Below are 21,774 nucleotides of genomic sequence, written 5' to 3'. Positions count from 1 at the left end.
GATGAAGTCCATTTACTCTATCCAGATCTTTTTTTATACATTGAATTAAAGGGTTATAGTTATAGTTAATTAGAGATTTAATAGCGGGAGTGATAACAATTCATAAATATATAGCACTTACTGCTTTTCTTTGATCTTTATAGTCAATGTTGTCCGTACATAGTACAATTGTCTTTGTCTTATTCAAGGAATATCCAGAATAGATGCCAAATTCTGTGGTTATGGCTTCAATTTCCCCCATAGCTTCAACCGGGTTTGATGTTACAACCGCGATATCATCAGCATATGCTAGTACCTTAGTGGAGTAAGAGCCAAGAACAATTGGAGTGATAGAGGGGCTCTCAATTATTTTTAAAATCAAAGGGTTAATATATAAGGCAAATAATAGGGGGGAACAGGGACAACCTTGCCTCGTGCCTCTAGTTATATTAATATTATCAGATTCGGAGCCCATCAGTTATATTTTAGCTTTAGGAGACAGGTAGATAGATCGTATTGCTTTAATAAATTTGGGGCCGAAATTATTGAGCTTCATAGTCGCCCACAGGAAATTCCACGAGACGCGATCGAACGCCTTTTCAGCGTCTAGTAGTATCATTGACATTCGCCCCCCGTGACAGTCATGGCATCAAACAAGGCTATTGCCCTGGAAGTATGATCTGTTGTTCCTTTACCTGGTACGAAGCCATGCTGCCACGGGGAGACGAGTTGCTCAATGACCCTGCTAAGTCTCATGGCTAACACCTTGGCATACAATTTGGAGTCCGCATTGATTAACGATATGGGTCGATATGATGTTAATTGTTCTGGTGATTTTCCTTTTTTTGGAAAGACAATTATATTAGTGTTATTCCAGGAATCCGGGATTATCCCGTTCCACTGGATACCTAAAAAGAGATCATGCAGTATTGGACCCAATTGAAAGCTTAGAATTTTATATAGATCTATAGGTAGTTTGTCAGGGCCTGCTGCTTTACCTGAAGCTAGTGCGGTTAGTGATAATATAACTTCATCTAAGGTGATCTCACCTTCCAGATCCTGACGTGTGGTATCGTCTAATTTTTTTAGGCCTTCGGTATTATTAATAAAGTTGTTCAAAAACTCATATTCTGTACTTGTCGATGGAATAGAATCCTCCGTATAGAGATTTTGGTAATACTGATGGAATAGAGCAATGATCTCGTCTGATTGTGAATGTGATTTACCATTCACCATTATTGACTTAATCTGATTAGAAACATTCCTTTGTCTAGTGTATAACGCCAACTGTCTCCCCACTTTTTCTCCATTCTCATAAGTATCTCTTCTATGAGCAGTATGCGTTTGAGCTGCTTTTTGGCTAAGGTTGTTGTTTAGCTCATTTCGTAATAAAGTAACTAAGTACATTAACTGTGTAGCCTCTAACCCCTGAGAAATAGCTGTGGTATGTTCCTCCTCTGCCTTAGCCAAGGCTAATACCCTAATATTAAACTCGTTCTTATTTAATTCTCTTACTCTTGCTTGATAGCTAATAGTCTCCCCCCTAAGAGCTGATTTATAAGAGTCCCATACAGTGTTTCTGGGGGCACTAAAGCGATTAATATCAAAATATTCCTCCGTCCATTTCTTAATATAACTGATATATTCATTGTCAACTAGCAGTTTCCGATCAAATTACCATTGTCTATGTTGTTTTCTTTCGCCAACTATTACTGTAAGAACAAGGGGATTGTGATCCGATATGATCTTGGGATATTTCGTTATTACTGCATTAGACACTAAATCCCTTGTTACAAAAAAGTAATCTATCCGGACATGTTATTGGGGTGTGTGGGAAAAGTATGTACAACCTGAATCTTGTTGATTTTTTACACCCCATATATCCACTAGTCCATGACTGTATGTTAATCTCCTGATAGCCTTATACACTTTAGGTTTACGTCCTACATAATTCTGCTGATTATAATTATTTTGACCATTAAATAAGTGTGTTTTTAAAGAAATATTAAAGTCTCCACAGAATACTAACGAACCTTGCCAGGTTGCAAGCTCAGCTTCCAGTAGTGAAAATATAGTAGGATCATCTTGATTGGAGCCATAAATTGAGGAGATAACCAAACCATTTGCTAGTTTCGCCATTGCCCATCTACCATGTGGATCCGAAGCAGCCCGAATAGGTTGCCCAAGATAGGTTTTTGCGAGTATTGCTACCCCTCTTATATTTGATGTTTGGGTAGAAGCGGCTATCAGATTATACCCTCTAACCCTCAGTTGCGCTCTTTTTGTCCATGGTATGTGTGTCTCTTGTAGACATAAAATGTCTACTGGATTAAGTTTGATTAATTCGGACAACCGGCGTTGTTTTTCCCTATTTAATAAACCCCCAATATTCCATGTTTGAATTCTAAGTCTAGCCATTAGCTAATGTGTCAACATATATAGGAAACTCTTTAATTCTCTCATTATACTTATCAGTGATCTTTATCTTCTTAGCCGTACCTCTACTTCCTTTAATCTTACAGTATTTGGACTTTACACAAAAAATGTTACCTTTTGGATCAAGTTTTTTTTTTCCCTGGTTTTTTCCCCGCCCACCACTCCCCCCCAAAGCCCCACCCACCCCTGCAGGTCCCTCCCCCTCTCGGGACCCCCCCCCACCATTAGTGGGCAATCGGACTCTACCAGAGTCCTAGTAATGCTAGCAGTGTTACACCCGAACTACCGTGTTCATTAAACAATATATTATAGTTTAGAATACAAGACGCAGAAGGTTACACAATATATCCTAAAGGATGCTTTCTTAAACGGAAAAAGAAAAAAAAATAGAACAGAGAAAACATAAATATCAAACATTGCCAGGTACTAATAATCAATCAATGATATCAGTTATATTAAAGGCTCACTATACAGCATTATAAACCACTATTTGTTGATCTCCTCAAGATAAGCCTTCGCTTTAATTTCAGAGGTAAAAAATTTCGCCTGACCTGCCCTTACAACCTTTAACTTTGCAGGATTGTTTAAATACGCCTGGGCTCCTTTCTCTTGAAAGGGTTTAATTAAAGACCTTAGCCGCCAGCGCCTCTCCACTGTAGCATGGCACATGAACTCTGCTTTCAAGGTCGGAATCGACGGCCAGATGGAAACATCCAGCTTCCCATGTGGAGGAGGAAACATCACGTTTTTACAACAAACTACATGTTCAGAGACCGTAACGATGTAAGGAATTCCAACTAACATCCCTAAATAATCCTCATTATTTAAAAGTAAATAACTACCATTTGCTAGTAATGTGAATGTGGGTAGGATAGCAGGCGTCGGTGTACCTTTCAAAACACAGGCTAGATTAGGGGCATCCTGGTTGCATGAGCCATGTAATTGGATATTCCTACACACTAATGAGTGATCCGGTGTTGTTGTGCAATCCTCACCATTCAGATAAACCTCTTTTCCCTCCCTCAGGCACCTATAGGTAAACGGTAGTGACCAAGCTTCATGGAGATAAGCGGTGCCCAGAGGTTCATATCTGCCAATTGCGTAGTACTTCATGCAAGCTTCGAATTTGAAAAAAGGAAAAGGTAATGTTATTAACCCATGAACGAGCCACGCAGCAGAATTAGTTTCGGCCACAGAAAATGGCAAAGGTTCTAACTTTTCAATATGTAACATAGAAAAAGTTGCAACCTTCATAGACATAAAACGTTGCTTGTCAGTCAAATTAAAAGGGGCAAATAAAGATGATGTATTCATGTAGTGCCAAGGCACTTTACTTGCCTTTAACGTTTGCAAAGTCCATGCAAATTGCATAATGGAACAAAATTGATTTTGACCATGGTACAAAACAGAGACATCTTCTTGCACAATACCAACAACAGATGAAACAATATTATCTAAAGTGTAAATGCGGGAAGAAAGCGTGTTAATGCTGTTGTCTACAACTGCCAGCACCTTTTCTAAATTTGCTTGAGCTATTGCTCTCAAGCGGGAAGCAGCCTCAATCTGGGACAGTTTCCAAACTTCGTTGTAAATAGCATATATCCATCTTTTGGATCTGCCGGAAGCAGGGCCCTTGACAAAATCATTTAGATCAACATTGTCAGTCAATTTAGACAAATGAAGCTTAACTGCTGCTAAAGTGGAGTGTTTGAGCCAATTCTGACATACCTTGCCTACCGAATAGGTAGTAACAGAATGATCACTCTGAAAACGGGGGTCCACCCTAACCCTGTGTGTAGCCCGGGGCTAAACCCAGAAAACGATGTTGCCAGGAATTAGCAATTTTGTGCCACAACAACCAACCATTAGGATCCAAACTGGATATGTTAAAAGTAGAATTCAGCAACAGGGTCTGTAATTCTCTGATAGAAAAACAGGTATTATTATCCCAACCGGGGTATTCTTCCAAATCTGTAAAAGAAGGAGCATTTAATTGTTTAGTAGTAGCCAATCCAAAGCAGGTGGTTTGTGAAATAGTAGAATTCAAAAACAACATATGGTTCGGGATGAGACATGCACAATGCAAATCCTCAGTGCCTTGCACTTGCCAACTTTTAGAACCCCAAACAGATTTAAGATCAATAGTATCCTTCCACAGTTCATAGCCCCCAACTGCCAATTGGTCAAGAAAGGACTTGGAATATAATAACTTCGGTCATCTTAAAATAAAGTGCATTGGGATTTGGCAGATTAAAATCAGTAAAATAGGTGAACCTCTTTAACCACTTGGACGCTAAGCACATTTTTTGTTGTATATTGACTTTCCATTGAAATCAATGGAAACTCCATGACGAGTTATCCTTGTCATTAGCGCTGAAGGGGTTAAAAGAGAACTGGAGCTGCCTTCAACAGGAGCGGGGCAATGTTCCCATTACGTATGATTAATCATATTCCTCCTGGTGTTTGCCTTATGCAGGTAATGATTGCCAAAGTGTTGGTAACAAAACAAATCATTATAATTTGCAGAATCTAAATATAAATCTTCAGCATCAAAAGCAGCATAATATTTCAAATCTGAAAACAAAGCCTCCACGGCTTGAACATCCCAATCATCATAGCATATATTTTGTTTAATCACATCCCCCATAGAAAATCTTAGGACATTTGGGACATTTATAACCTCTGTGCGACCATGGATTTGAAATCTAACCGCGCCCCATACATTCCCTTCTAAGACGGGCAAAGCAGTAATGTTTACAAAAGCCAGGGCCCTCTTCAATCTGTGTTATGAGGAATGGGGTGCCAATGTTCCATTAATGTGTCGAATAGACGTTCTCTCCTCAGCATAGTGGCCGTTTACAAGATGGAAAAAATGCACCACAAATCCAATTGACATGAACAAAAAAATGAACAAAGTACCATCAAATGTAGGTCCAAGGAGGAATCAAAATTTTTTTTTAAAACCATGTAGCAAAAACAGAGATTATTGAAGGGGACTTTGATGTGGTAGAGTTAGTGTCAAATGAAAATCTGGACTCAGTTGCCAAACGTGTTTGTAGTTCAGGCATCGATAAGTCTGTGGGGTAAGTATACTCAGTATCATCAAGATGATCATCAGGTGGGGTACTCAATAAAGGACTTGAAACAGCAGGCAACTCGATGGCAACGTCAGGCCTGGTGTTAGGAGCCGGAGCCAAAACAGAATGTCTCAGTATAGATGGACAGGAGACCGCAGGTGTCATACTAAGAAGAATCGACCACTCTGTGTAATTTGATATTGTCAATGGAGACGTACATTTTTTCCTTACGACCTGGAAGTGGAAGTAAAATGACTGTTCTTGTGCCCTGCACGCCAAGTACACGAACTGGGGCTCGATATGAGGGACTAAATTCTTTCTTGTTCTCGATCTTCTCTCGAACCAGTTCTCCTACTCGGGGTAGCCAGCCAACTACCGGAATCTGCAATGCAGCTTCTGATGTGGAGGGCAAGTGTTCCTTTTCAAGACTGTCTCTGGTCTCTTGTAGAGAGGTCCTGCACGAACATTTTGATACCAAAGAGCAACTCGTTTGAGGTCCGCAAACCCAGAGACCTTCTAGGGAGATTATTAAGTGCACGCTGTGCGCTATTGAGATGGGCTAGACAGTTCTGGCCTGTACCTATAACTCAGGCTGTCAATGACTGCTTTAAGTCTTGGTTCATTCATTCCACAACACTATTACCCTCAGGTCTGTATGGAAAAGAAAATTTGATTTGGACCCCCAATGAACTCATGGCATCCTTGTACGCCTTAGAAGCAAACGCTGGACCCTGATCCGAACGGTAAGCGCCACATGCAAAAATTCACACAAAGACACGCAAATCTCTTATGACAGTACGTGAATCAGCACTGCGCTGTGACCACACCCATACAAAGCGCGTGCAAGAATCAACTGCAACTAAGATCTACTTATACGCAGTATCAGAGGAAAAAGGACTGCATTGATCTAAATAAACACAACCAAGTGGTATATTAGAAATGTACAACTCTGTCTGAGGCAGATGCGTAGTAGTCGAAGGCTTTATCTGCTGACAAATGTCACATTGAAGGACATATTCACGCGTCTGTTTGTACAGTCCCCACCACCAGAAACCTTGTTGTAACTGAGATACAGTAGCTGAAATGCCTGCATGCGTGGACGCAACACCCTCATGGGCAGCTGTAATCAGTGTGGACCTGCGGTCCATGTTGGGAATCAATCTGTCACCAATGCCCGGTATTTTCACATAAGGAACTTTATCAGAACTTAAATGATAAGAATACTTTAAAGGAAATCCAGTAGGACATTTATTTCCCTTCTCAGTAGCGGCAATTGCTGCCAAGATGTCATTATCAATCTTACTTTTGGAACGTGTAACTGCTGCAACCAAATATGTCGAAACTGTTGTCTTTGCGGCCTCATCGGCCAAACTATTGCTAACAGCGTGAACTCCCACACGCTGATGACCAAGGGTATGAATTACATACATGAGTGGCAGCTGCTCTTTAAGTTCAGCCACTCAAACCCAGATCATTTTATGTTTTACTAGCAGCCCGTCCCGACGTTGTCCGGGTATGAATTGCTGCCGGCCAGTAGAATATTGTTTTGTAGGATTTCGTTTTGATAGCTTTTCTTATCTGTGATAGGTCTGTGAAACGCTCCGATTCACAGTGCACTGCTGATGCACTTAAGAGTGTGCGTTCAGTAGTGTGTGAACTCGAGTTTCCCTACTTTATTTTTCCTTGCAATATTATATAGCGCGAACTCGACAACATGGCATGAGCACAATTTACACATTTGTGTACCACATTTGTGGTAGGCACGTAGAGACACAGCGATTTGCCTGGAATTACAGGATGTTGAGCTGATGCAGAGATTCGAATGTAGCTCCCCAGCTCTAAAGTTCGCAATTCTAGAACTTGTGGCGGGAGGTGTGTCTAAAAGTGTATGTCGGTGCTGGCCATCAATGAGAGAGACCTGTGCATTTTTCAAATCGGTGGTGAAAAAATATGAGTATGTTGCTGGAGATGTGGGCCGCCGTGCCACCAATGTACTTAACGGGGAAGGGTAAACACCCATTATTCCGCAACTTTCTTTCCGCATACCATCACTCATCATACTTTCATTACGAAAGTACCATGACTCCGCATTGCCATTATAACGCATGGCATTACATTTTATATGCTTTTACCACGCATATATTTACAACAAAATTCATTGTAAATGCATGAATGGTAAAAGCATGTTTTTTTATGTTTGGATAAGGTAAGTATGGGCATAGAGGTATATGTTTTGGGGTGTTTGGGTATTTTAAGGGTTCAGATATAGTTTTGGGTTATGGGGTACAGGGGTAGTTTTAGGCTTTAGGGATAGGTATGGGTTTTGGGGTACAGGGGTATTTTTAGGGTTCAGGGCTAGGCTTGGGTTTTGGGGTATAGGGGTATTTTTAGGGTTCAGGGGTAGGTTTGGGTTTTGGGGTACAGGGATATTTTAAGGGTTCAGGGCTAGGTTTGGGTTTTGGGGTACAGGGGTATTTTTAGGGTTCAGGGCTAGGTTTGGGTTTTGGGGTACAGGGGTATTTTAGGGTTCAGGGGTAGGTTTGGGTTTTGGGGTAAAGGGGTATTTTAAGGGTTCAGGGCTAAGTTTGGATTTTGGGGTACAGGGGTATTTTAGTGTTCAGGGGTAGGTTTGGGTTTTGGAGTGCAGGGGTATTTTTAGGGTTCAGGGCTAGGTTTGGGTTTTGGGGTACAGGGGTATTTTTAGGGTTCAGGGGTAGGTTTGGGTTTGAGGTACAGGGGTATTTAAAGGGTACAGGGCTAGATTTGGGTTTTGGGGTACAGGGGTATTTTTAGGGTTTAGGGATAGGTTTGGGTTTTGGGGTACAGGGTACATTTATAGGGTTAAGATGGGTTAGTGTTTAAGGGTGTTGGGGTATTTTAAGGAGTAAGGGTGGGCTATGATTATGGGGTGCAGGGGTATTTAAGGGGAGCAGGGTGGACACCCGGAGCTGGAATGTACAGAACCTGGGAAGAAAAAATAATGAAATATTGGGCACAATGCTTGCTTTTTTTCCGTAATCCCACGCCCCGCACACGCCCCCAGCACACGCCCACAGCACACGATATAAGACATGGCATGATGGGCAGAACGTACCACACACCTCCAGCGTTTGTTACGCCTCCAGCACATGCCCACAGCACAACGCAGACACGCCCACAAGGGACAACTTTGCTGGCACGGTTCTTTTACCTTTTAAATGTATATGGTGGGCGTCTGCATAGCCTATGTCCTTCTGCTGCAACTGCCCTTTCCAACGCTGTATTGGGTGTTGTGATTGGTGCTGTGGTTCCTGAGATTACCCGCCTCAAAGGTTTGGGTTCTCTCTTTATTATATTAGTATAGATTGTGCTACCCTTGGAATCACGAAAATCATTCTGAGTCCAAAAGAACAGGTTTTTACTGTAAGACTGGAGACAGTAGTTAGAGTCACTCACAATGAGAGTAGTCACACCAGGATCAGCGTACTCCAATGCAAGCATCAGAGCACGGAGCTCTGCCAATTATGCCGTACAGTCCCCTAATGTCTGCGTATGTACGACATAGGACTTGAATTCACCATTCACCCTGGTACCAACCACAATGGCGCAAGTTGAGACGTATGCGTGCTTAGACCCATGCGCAACTTGCACTGAACGATCAGTGTAAATAATACAATGGAAATCCTCCAAAGGCCGCATTGTCAACGGGCAGGATGAACAAACTCTTACTGCAAAAACTCCTGCGACTGTAAGGAGGCATCAAAAATGAACGTGACATCGGGAGACGTCAATGATGATGCCCATTGTATCCACCGTGGGTGCAAAGCTTTAGAATTAGGTACACTGGCTTTAGTCACTGCCTCCAAAGCAGGATACGAGGTAAAAACTAACATGTGTTTTCCCTGCGACAGTGCGCGTTCATTCAGAATCGCCATTTGCACCGCTGTCAAAACTTTTTCCACAGTGGAAAACCGCATTTCAGCCAAAGTGTACAAGTGTGACTTGTAAGCGATAGGTACTGTGTCACCTTCGTTAAAAGTAAGGTATGTGAAACCCACCGCCCCAGGGATGATTCTTTTCACCAGGTTGGTGTGGTTATCACCCGTCAGTAAGAATTTAGATTCTGGCAGATCAGCCTGCAATGATTGCAAAATGGCTGAATGTTCAGGCAACCAGCACGATTTGGTAAAAGTTGGTTGTATCAAAATGTACAATGGCTTGATACGCTGGGCATATTCAGGAATGTATGGATGCCCGAAATTCAAAAATCCCAGCAAGGATTGCAATTTTTTCAGTGTTGTAGGAGCGTGCAGCTGTGCGCATTTCTCCAAGAAGTGAGGGGCCAAACCCCGATCTTCATTGTTGAGCTCATAGCCCAGGAACAACACTGTGCACTCTGCAATGTGCGACTTAGCAAAGTTAAATTTGTAAGCGATGTCCGCAAAATTACAAATTATGCGGTCAACGCGGCACAGATGCGCCCATATTTTGTCGTCTGTGAGATAAATGTCATCCACATACGAACACGCATCTGGGTCGACTGTTTCTAACAGAGATATGATATGTGCAGCAAGCACACCTGGACTATTCTTATAGCCCATGGCCAAGCATTTAAATTGGCGTTGTTTGCCACCACTGGTAAAACTGGTCCATTGGGAACTTAGACCAGACAAGTTATGGACAAAAAAAACAATGGATATGTCAAGTGTGGTTTTAAACTGTTTCCGCAAAAGACCATCCACTAAAGCAGAGCCGTGGGTATTCTGTACTGCACAGGTACGGCAATGCGAGTTTAAATGCCGGTAATCCAATACCAAACGGTACGAACCATCAGGCTTGGTCACAGTAAAAAGTGTGTTATTCATCGGAGACAGACAAGTTTCAATCACTCCTTGATATTCCAATTGTTCAAGGATTTCTGCAACGGAAGCTTTCGCTTCACACCGCATGGGATATTGAGGTTGAGGCTGTGGCATAGACCGTAAGGGAATCTCGTTGTGGGGGAGAATTTATCCCAACCACAGTGAGTACGGTACAAAGCCAGCGCAAGGACCTTAGCCCACTCTTCTGCAAAATTCAGCGCTGTGTGCGCGAAACTAGGGAGGATTACCTCCTTCCCTCTCGGAGCTGGGAGAACAAAAGGTGGGGGCCAGTCAGCCTCCGCTAACAAAATGTTATAGGTAGTTGTAAGATTTTCCCAAAATACCCCTTTTATGGTACGTTGTTTGTCACCTTCAATCAAAAGGTCAATTTCAAAAATCCTATCAGGGGGAGCTACTCTAGTATCAGCTGTCTCAACAACAATGAATTTGTCAGTCTCTGTCACCTTCAGTAGTGGACGCAGGGCCTCGCGGACAATGGTAATCTCTGCCACACTGTCCAACAACGTCAGCGCCCATGTCAAATTCCGAAGCTGCGTTCTCACTATCTGTGGCATATCTCGCTGTTAAAGCGGCATCTTCTTTTTCTGAAACTGGGTTTCTTTTCTGCGAAGAATCATCCTGCTTGCCTTTTCCGTCTTTCGGGCTGGGCTGGTCGCGACTCTGCTGCCCACCCCGTCTCTGCCTCCGCCTCCACCACCGGACGATGAGGCCGATGTGTCCTGTAAAGAACGAGGAGAACGTTGATCAAGAGAGATGAATTAGGAAAAACTGCCTCCAGCTGGTCAAAGTTTTCGGCAAGCGAAAAAGGCATATCATCTTTTTCTTGGGGACGCTTGCCCAGAACTGCATTAATCATCACGGGACTAAGCTTCATTCCGCTCGGACCAGCTGGAAGCACTGCAACACCAGGGGCCCCGCCCTGGAAATTGCGGGTGATATATTGAACTAGGGCCCTGATATCACTGATTGCAGAGTTATATAGGGGCCGCAATTCAGCAACAGGGACTACCCCCGCACGAGGATGCGGGTGAATTCAGCCAAAACAGGCCAAGAAGCGCCTGGAGTGGATGAAGGACCCAATCTAATCGCCGTTACACTGTGGGGAAGGGCGCCATCAAACCAAACACGGTGCTGCCATGCAGAAATCGGAATCTCCTGTGTCCTATAAGGAACATATTCCAAGGGCACGGCTGTGTGAGTATAAGTGTGAAACACCTGAGTAGCCGCATCCACTGGAGGAAACGTTACCCATGAGTAGAAAATCTCAAACGGGTAAGCAACCTCAGCAATCACAACCAAAATAACTGCCATGCTGTAATGGGGTGGCCATGCGGACTCCCCCTGACAGCTTTGATGACTCGGTGCGGGACTCCGGGACCCTACAGGAACTCTCACTCCCATCCCCCTCCTCTTCTCATCCACAGCAGACGGACGTCAGCGGGGCCGAATACGGACTTGACTCCCGCAGTGAGGAAGAATGTACCTGGCCCTTTAATTCTCAGTCGGAGGATGAGTGGGCGGGATTTCAGGATGACGTGCTGCCGTCAAATACGGAAGGGCCGGAAGACCAGGTGTGCTTTTTCACCCGGAGAGGAGAGAGTGTGGAGAGACGGAGAGAAGCGGAGCGGAGCGGTCGGAGGAATACGGAAGTGGAGTCGAGAAGAACGGAGTGAGGCACAAGAGGAGGAGGAGAGGCCCTTGTGATGGAGGAGACGCCAGGAGGCCAACGTCCCCACGAGCCGCCCTGCCACATAGCCGGGAGAGGTGTGTGGCTAACCCAGGTGCGTGATAAGATCAGGGGCTGGGTGGGACGGAAGGGCGGTTCCATTGTATGATAGTGGTATCCCCTTGTCCCGGTTCCCTTTCCCCGAGCACTACCCCTCCTTGCACTTGTACATAGTAGCCATTCACGGGTTGTTGCTCTATTCCCTCACTCCCTTCCCGTACGACAGCACTACGGAGAACGCTGATCTAACGAGGTGCTCTCTTTTGTTTATTTGTCCTGGGAGCCGAGAGCCAAGATGGACCCTGACGAACGAAAGCCCAGATGAAGCCCGGACGGCTATCGGAGGACTGATACTACCAAGCCCTGGAGTAGGAGAAGCATCAGAAGCCGTTCCCCACGCAGGACTGTCCCTAGGAAGACGTGTACTGACTACCTTTTTGCTGCAATAAAGCCTTCCTTAACTAAGACACGTCTGTTGCCCATTAATCCTGTGCCCCTTGCGCCTGCTCCCGTTACACATGCACTCCAAACCAACGTTATAAGCCTGCAAATGATTGAGGACCGCAATGCGACTATGCTGCGGTATGTCAATGTTAGCCATAGCGACACAGAGAATTAGAGGTACAATGTAAAACAATGTAGCATAACTGGGTTGTAATTCAAAAGGAAACCGTTTTGAAAGCTTGAAAAGACCTATGTAACTATAGGTAGGTTTATCCAACGCCACTGTTAACCGGAACAATAGTGAAGGGGCTAAGGACTGATATAAGTACTACTCAAGCGTAATGTAATAAGAGCGCCCCACATTGGGTGCCATGTTGCAGGGATTCTGCTCCTACACAGAACTATGCATAGAGACTTGGGACATCAGTGAATTAGGGTGTGCCAAAACTCACCTTAGTACCCAAAATCCCCTACCAGACTAGCATCAGTGTCACATTGGCTCTTCCAAAATACCAATGATTAGACAACCCAGAACATGCGACTTAGGTTACCTCAGGCAATGTGGAAAACATGAACACTCCTTCGTTATACTCTAATACCAGTCCAAAACAGGGAGTAAAAAGAGACACGAGCAAGTTTGAAATATTTATTTCTAACGCTGTGTTCTCATGCGCAGCACCTTAGCTAAAACAAGCAGACATATTATTAGAAACAAGATTGTCAGCTTAGTTACTATTCCATAAAATACAAAGGGAGAAAGCATGTTATAATGCTAAATGGAAACAGGTTTAAAATATACCTATATTTCACCCTCCCTTGCTAGTAGGATATTTTATAACTACAGAAGGTCTCTTGGGATTACATAGGTGGCCCCATACCGATGGTATTAGCAGAAGTGGATCACATCAAATTCTGCACAAGCTCTCAGCATAGGAATGTTCTCCAAGTGTGTGCGATCATGCCTATGCAGTGCATTATTAAACAAGCATCCTAGGACCGTTTCGGGGTTTCACCCCTCAGCAGCCAGGCTAGCTTGAATCCAGTGGCACAGTGTGCCCAGGACCCACATTAGGGCATACACGGTGCACTTAGGTGCGAGAAAGCAAAAGACAAACAAAGGATGGATGGAAGACAGAACAAATGAAAACATTCACCCCCAGTCAACAGATCTGGGTTAAATCCATTGTTCTTTTGTTCGCCATGCCACCCCAGTTTAGACCCAGCCATGCTCAAATCAGTCTTGACCCTATGCCTTAGGGGAACAGTCCAGCCTGAACTGCCAAACCAGTCCCTCCATGCACCGGGAACAAGCATCCTAGGCGAGCTTGAATTCAGTGGCACAGTGAGCCTGGGATCCACGTCTGGGAATGATGAGCAAGGAAAACGATGGATTAAGGCCCAGATCTCTGAATTGGGGTGAATGTTTGATATTGTGCAGCATTCTGTCCATCAATTGTTCTTTTTGCATTTGTCACCTCGAGTGGGACAGGTATACCAAGATGTTGGTCCCTGGCAGATGAGTGGTGATGCCCCGAAACTGGTCCCAGGATGCTTGTTTCCAGTCTAGGGAGGACCTAGTCGGACAGTTCGGGCTGGACTGTTCCCATGGGGAACAGGGTCAAGACTGATTTGCATATGGCTGGGTCTGAACTGGAATGGCATGGGGAGCAAAAAAAAGATGGATTAAGGCTCAGTGCCACTGGAGTCAAGGTAGGCTGGCAGATGAGTGTTGATGCCCCGAAACCGGTCCAATGATGCTTTTTCCAGGCCAGGCAGGACCCAGCCTGGCAATTCCGGCTGGACTGTTCCCATGGGGAACAGGGTCAAGACCGATTTGCATTGGCTGGGTCTGAACTTGAATAGCATGAGGAGCAATAAAACAATAATCCCAGATCTCTGTACTGGGATGAATGTTTGACATTGTGCACCATTCTGTCCATCAATTGTTCTTTTAGGATTTAAATATGTTCAGGTTGTGATTCCAATTTAAGCATCAATCAGGAATTTGCATAAACACCACAAATAATTAAGCTTCTCTATATCTTAGGAAAAGGAACTGTGTGGACTTCTGAGAGGACCAGCCTTTAGTCATAAGATAAGGAGTTATTCAGAATTCAGAGCTCACGTTTTCTTGATTTGGAAGCTAGGGGTGTATTTGACAGTGTATTAGTGTATTTGTGCACTTTAATTCACCTCATGGCCCTGTTTTTATTAACCCTTTTTAATACATATCCTCATGCCATCTTCTCACGGCAATTCAAAGTGGTTAGGAATTGGTGCATAATTCTTATATGTAAATATAAAATAGGTAAATAATTATTTACAACTGTTGCATATTATGTACATTTTACATCATTGTATCGTTTGCAAATGGGATCTGACTGTAACAAAAAGAAACGTGCTACAAGCGTAATTTTGGAGGGATTGGCCAACGACGCCAGCCACCAGCCCTCCTAACCAGTATTCACAGATTCCCTGTGCCGGAAAATGCCTTTTATTGTGAGGATGTGTGAATGTAACACTCCAAAAGTACTCCAAAAATACTGTCACCCAAAAAAAAGAGAATGGAGCAAGGCCTTTCCCCAAAACGTGGGTTAAGCTTATAAATTTGCACCCGTTTCCACGCAACGCACTGGGTCAATAATTGCCTCTGTTGTCTACGGAAATGGAATGCCAAATTCTTACAGCATGAATAACAAATTAAATTGAGAATATGTGGTTTGATGTGAATGATGCCCTCCAAAGCGCCTACACAACCTCCTAATTATGGAACTCGAGCTCCTTTGCTACAACACCCACTACGTTTTAAGTCTATCAATTCATTAGACGAGGGCAGTGAAGTCGTGAGCGGGAGACTCTGATAGGATGATTCTACCTGGGATTTAAAACGACCTACCAATGATGCGACCGCATTGTAATCCTCTACAGTTACTGGGCTGGCGATAAATACTGTTCTCGCGCGTGAACCCCGCGCCACAGAGATGACCACGGTATTGATCTGACGAGACTCATGAGCTTGTTTAATAAGAAAAATGCTGCTCAAAACCGAGTCTGATCTTTTTTAAAGATATTATTTACTTTTTGATAGGTGGACTGAATTGTGATTAATATGGTGAGCCTTGAAAGCCTATTGCAATCCATACTTCTTTGTGACTCCTCGTCGCCAAGAGCCTTTCGCGGAAAAATGAACAACTCTGAATTTATCATCTTTTTGTGTGATTTCATTCTTGTCCAAGAGTTTTCTTTCCCTCATTTTTGAGGTGCTCGAGCAATTACTTGGGCTTGCACAGACTGTGCCGCTGAATTGGTACAACATTGCGCGCGCCCTCTGCCTGACGTGCCTACCCTGGTTTATTTAATCTGTTTCAGCTTTCAGCCTCGCGACTGTACAAAAGAGCCTAAAACCGATGGGTCCGCTAAACTACTTCTCCTGCTGCGGTTGAATTGAAAAATACCACCGAAAAAAGCTGCCTGAAAAGATAAACAGTAAATAACTTGCTGCTAAAGGAATAACACGTTTCACGTTTTTACTGAAAGTTGCTGTACATGTTAGAGTTAGGTGCCTTCGGGGATGGGTAATCCTGTTATCAGGCTCTCTTTGCCTGTAAGAAAGAGGATTTACGTTCCTGAAAGGGTTAGGCTCTGTAGTAGATTACTTTTCATGCTAAGGTTACTAGGCACCCAAATATGCAGTAAATCGGAATGCATGTGTTCAGTGCTTGTTAATTCTACGCTACCAAAAGCCAGTTAAAAATGCTCACAGTAAGAACTAATTCCTGCCAATTGTAAATCAAAACAGAACATAACTGAAGCATTCTCTGAGCCCTGCAGATGGGTGTGTGTTTTTGTATGATAGAGCAACTGTATCCGTTCCTTCAACAGACATATGGTGACAGGTATTATTCGGTGCATTTTAGAAACCACAAATCACAGTGGATAAGACAACACTCTACAAATAGTATGAAACACAACATCTTGCCATTGTTGGTACATTTCTTTCTGCTAAAAAGGCTCTAGTTGGCACTGCCGGAGTGATGTGAAATAGCAGTGTGCCAGGAGATACAAACACAGTAAAAAGCACAAACCCATGTATTGCGAAGGAAAGTAAGAAAAATAAAAAACAAAGAACTAAGAACAGCAAATAGAAACACGAAAACATTTCCAAAACACCAGAGGGCATATGTGAAAAGAAATGATGCAGCGCTTCACTGCAAGCAAATCAGCTGCGCCACGCCGTGTCATTAAAATACGCTGGCATGCAGGGTATTTACAAAAATACAGCGCACCCCTGTGATTTTTCTTGCTCTGGCACTAAAAAAAACGTCTAGCGCGAGAGCAGGCACCCTTGCACCATGGTGCAAGAGAGCCTGCACTGCAGGGATGAGTCTTTATGGGCAGCGAGGGACACCTTCCTGCACATAAACAATAATTGAAGGTGATTTGCTCCTTCTATAAGTGGTGCAGAATACAGCACACATAGAAAGAGCAAAAACAGAGAGACATAAAAGTATTTCTCCTTTGTCAGGTGCCCCACAAGTCTTACCTTTGCTAGTGACGCAATTCCGCAGAGACGACAAGAGCACCCGTCCCTGTACCCACCTGACCCTCGTGGAAGGTAAGACCCAGCAGGGATGAGATGGACCCAGGGATGGGAGCCAGGGTGTAGAGGCTAAATGATAGCGTCCCGGTGTCAACTAGAAACCAATAAAGAGCCAGATCAGAGAAGGAGTCAGACCAGAAAAAGAACCACCCCACAAATGCACACACAGACCTAGTAACCCTCTGAGAACTCACCAATGCTTCCGGGAATAATGGTCCCCACACAGGTTCAGCTCCGGATATGAATAGCCAAGGTGAGGCGCTCCTGCGCGTTTCACCCAAACCAAAAGAAGCGCTCCTGCGCAGGTGCAAAATGAACTCAGTAAAAACTGGTAAGCAAGCGCTCCGGCGCGTGTAGCAGGGAATAGTGCGTAGTCACTCAACCTGTGGCATCCCTAATAAGTAACACAAGCTTCTTTACAGTACTCTTGTTAGCAGAGCTGTTTCCCAAGCAGCGCTCCTGCGCGGTGGGAAACCGAAGTTGTACAAAACCAAAAAACACTCCTGTGCAAAGTCTATTAACCCCCTCAAGGCGCTCCTGCGCGGCAAGGGTTAAAGAAACAAAAACAGGTACATCCCTGGATAACCCAGGAGGATGAACAAGCAAGCGCTCCTGAGCAGCGCAGACGTGAAAGCAGAACAGCGCTCCAGCGCGGTAGTGAATCTGTGAGTAACAGACGAGTCTCAGCAAGCGCTCCTGCGCGTGTAGCTGACGTGACAGCAGAGCAGCGCTCCAGCACGGCTTGACTCTGCAGGTGACTGGCAGATCTCAGCAACGGCGAAGGAAGTCCGCCTCACAGGAACCTCCAGCAAGGAATTCGAAGCACAGAGCCGGCGGGAAACGCAATGTTTAAGCGATTCCCCCGGAAGTGCTTCTGTGCTCCCAGGTTGCTGCCCGGGACTAGACCGGGACTCAACTTCCGGCCGGAAGTGAGTATTCCGGCGTTCTGTGTGTGTGATTGCGGGGATGGCTGGACGCAGCATCGCCGCGAACCGTGACATCCTTGTTGCGCCATTCTAATGCCACCCTTTTAATGGTGTTAGTTTTTGGTGCTGCCACAGATTTAATACACAAAAGAAAATGATAGGTCTATAGTGTATAATTGTACAAGTGACTGTGAGATCAGACTAAAGCAAATATAGGAGTAACAGTAGGCTGAGATATTCCCATCCGACCACCCATATTTTGGCGGAGTCTCATCATATGGGATATATTGTCATAACATCCAAATGTGCCGCCCAAACCATCAGCCGATGGTGCGGAGTTGGATGAAAAGATGTACACTCAAGCCAAACTGATACTTATAGGATGTTACTTAGGGTGTCTGTGCAGTGCTGTGGTGAAAAAGTTAAAATTAACGACTCAGACAAAGACATATTTATTTAGAACTGTCTGAGTGTCAATGTTAAAAACACGCCAGGTAGTTGAAACTTATGACTACACTATGGCGCTGTGCAGATGGTCAACATGTTTCAGCCCTCCAGACTTATTGTCGGGCTTTCATCAGGACCTAAATGATGGGCTACTGCAACAATGGTGCGTGAATACCAAAGGAAATAGTGAAAGAAAATATGAAATGCATATATCTACCATGAACTTGGAGCCCCAATATCCATGTGAGAGATAAATATCTGGTAACAATCCTGTAAATATAAACAAGACAGTATACATTCATTTATATAGCCACATTCTCACACAAGATTGTACAAAAAAACACTCTACAACTAAGGTGAAATATGCCTTGTTGGTTCAAGAGTATATTTACTCATTCACAGAACAATTTTGCTGGCTGTGAATACTCACCGCGCATTGCGAGGAGAAACACCTCACCTCACCCGGCGTCCGCTCGGGAAAATGAGGCCCCGCTCTAAGGTGCATAAAAAAAGCAAATATTTATAAAAATAAATTAATTGCTTTATGTTGTTCATTACAGCATCCTATGTCGAACAAAGTCAACATCAACCAAGGACCGATCTACCAAACAATTGGCACTTCAGTTAAAAATTGTTTGAATCTAAATCAATAGCTTATTAAGATAAGGCTATCAAAGAGTAAATGAAAACAAACCATAATGGAAAAAGCTTGAATAACGAGTATGTTAGTATCCAGTCACAGGTGGCCTTACCTGTCCGTCGGTACCTCTCTCAGGCGTCCAAGAGGAAGTGGAGGTACCGACCGGATGCAGGCTCCACCTATTTGTAGTCCAACCAAGTAATGTAAGTAGCTCATTAAGACGCTAATGACCCGCCAAAACAGAGAGGGTCTGTTCATTTGAAAACGCGCATGTGTATCCTAAATGCTCCGTTTGTTCATTACCCGGGCATGCGCTGCTCCAGACATTAAGTAAGCAGCACTACTCGGCCGCGCATACGCAACGCATTACGACAGCGCGACGCGTGCGTGAGTAAACAAAGCACTGATCGCTCACGAAGCTCAAAGGGCAAAAAAAGGGGAGCGTACCGCGTCTTGGCGAGAAATGAGCAGAATCACTCGCGCAACTGAATGACAGGCACTGTACCGGTGTCTAGGACCTTATATCCCTCTGGGACAAGGGAAGAGCAAGTAATTAAAATAGCTGACACTAGATCAAAGTAAAGTCTAGAAGTCAAATATTTCTACGTGCTACATACAAAAATTGAATTATGTGCATGTAGGATGACTTCAATATTAATGATAATTGTCACGAAGAACAGTATGAACAATATCACTATTAGTTGGCAATAAGAACTCTATTAAAGAGAAATACATGATGATAGTGATTGCTTATTTGATAAACATCAATGCAATGTAACAGACCTTATCTGTTCAGATTGAAATCCAGGGAATTGAGTCATTCAATCCTCTACTATCGCTACGGAGCCGAAATATCCATTTCTGCTCCTTAACAAAGAGGAACTTGGATTTATCACTGATATGCGGTGGGATATAGGGTTGTTCTAAAATCACCCACTTCATGTCTTCTGCTCGATGTTTTTTCTCCAAAAAATGATTAGTCAGGCAGGTGGATTGTTTATGGCACCGAATGGTGCTCTTATGTTCGCTAATGCGAACCTTCATTTTCCTTGTTGTGTGACCAACATATTGCAGTGAGCATGGGCAGGTAATCAAGTAAATCACTCCTTCTGTGTTGCAGTTAGTATGTTTTCGGAGTAACCACAGTTTCCCAGTGCCTATGTCAACATGGTCAGTTTTATATGTTTGAGGACACGCGCTACAAGAGCCACATGGAAAATGGCCACGTACCGGTTGGATATTCCAAAGTGTGTTGTGGGTTTCAGGCATTTTCAATCTTGGTCTAGTATGGACCAAACTGTCTTTGATACTCCAGCCCCTTTTGAAAGAGAATAAAGGTGGTATTATCTTGGTTATGGCTGTATTGAGAATTCCCCAGTGTTTGCGCACCGTCTTCTGAATCTTATTGGACAAGACGCTGAACGTGCTAACAAATGTCAATCTATCTAGAGATTCTTTATCTGGTCTTTTCTCTAGTAGTGCCTCTCTGTTGTTATTAGAGGCACGTTTCCAAGCTTTCCGAACCAGATGTCGCGGGTACTGTCGGTCTTCTAATTGTCTAGACAGAATCTGTGCATGTTTGTCAAACAGAAGTTTAGATGAGCAATTTCTGCGAACTCTCAAAAACTGTCCTATAGGAAGGTTGTCCCGTAAGGCTTGGGGCTGATGACTGGTATATGCCAAAAGAGAGTTCCTAGACATTGGTTTCTTGTAGATTTCACATGCCAATTTACCATCTTTGGGAAAGACAAGAATGTCTAGGAAGGGCAATTCCAATTTGCTAAATTCAATAGTGAATTCAAGATATCTGTTCTGGTGGTTCAACCAATCGTGGAATAATTCGACATCGGAACTAGTGCCTCGCCAAACCAGGAAAATATCATCTATATATCTCTTCCACAGCAACACCTGATGGAAGTATGGATTGCTGTGGTTGAGCATGATGTTTTGCTCAAAAACATGAACATAGAGGTTTGCGAGGCTGGGGGCAAAAATACTCCCCATGGATGTGCCAGAGGTTTGAAGATAAATCTGGTCCTCAAATTTGAAATGATTTTCCATCATTGCCAACTTTGCACATTCAATGATAAAATTCACTGGAGTGATACTTTGTAGATCACGTGTGACAATAAGAGATCTAATAGCTTCTAGAGTTGCCACAGATTTACCATTTCTTGTAAATCTTGGGCAGTGCCAAAAAGCAATGGTTGTTGCACAGGTACGCCCACAGCAACACAAATTGCACGCACATGTGATGCAAAAACTGGATCAAAATGTACATAATTTACACGGTTGCGTTAAACCACAGAAAGGGCCTTAGCGCCACCTTGTAAATATGGAGAAGGGCGTTGCGCCACCGGAGCATCGTAATAAGTGATGCTCCGATGTCATAATCCCCTCATAAATATGCTCCAGATGTTCTCTGAGCAGCATGAAACACAAAAACACACCGTTAGCACTTGCGAAGGAGCACAGAAGGAACAAGAGTATCAATTACACAAAGGTATTGTGAAACTGAAGATATGTGAACCTGAAACGGAGTGTTAGTAGCATAACACATACATTTTTTGGACTAAGACCGTCACTCTTCATCCCTGAGAGGAAATCAAAAGGGTACATCCTTGGTGGAAATGAGAA

Source organism: Lissotriton helveticus, chromosome 4_1 (assembly GCF_964261635.1).
Source record: "Lissotriton helveticus chromosome 4_1, aLisHel1.1, whole genome shotgun sequence".
NCBI lineage: Eukaryota > Metazoa > Chordata > Amphibia > Caudata > Salamandridae > Lissotriton > Lissotriton helveticus.
This window is presented reverse-complemented; position numbering follows the sequence as displayed.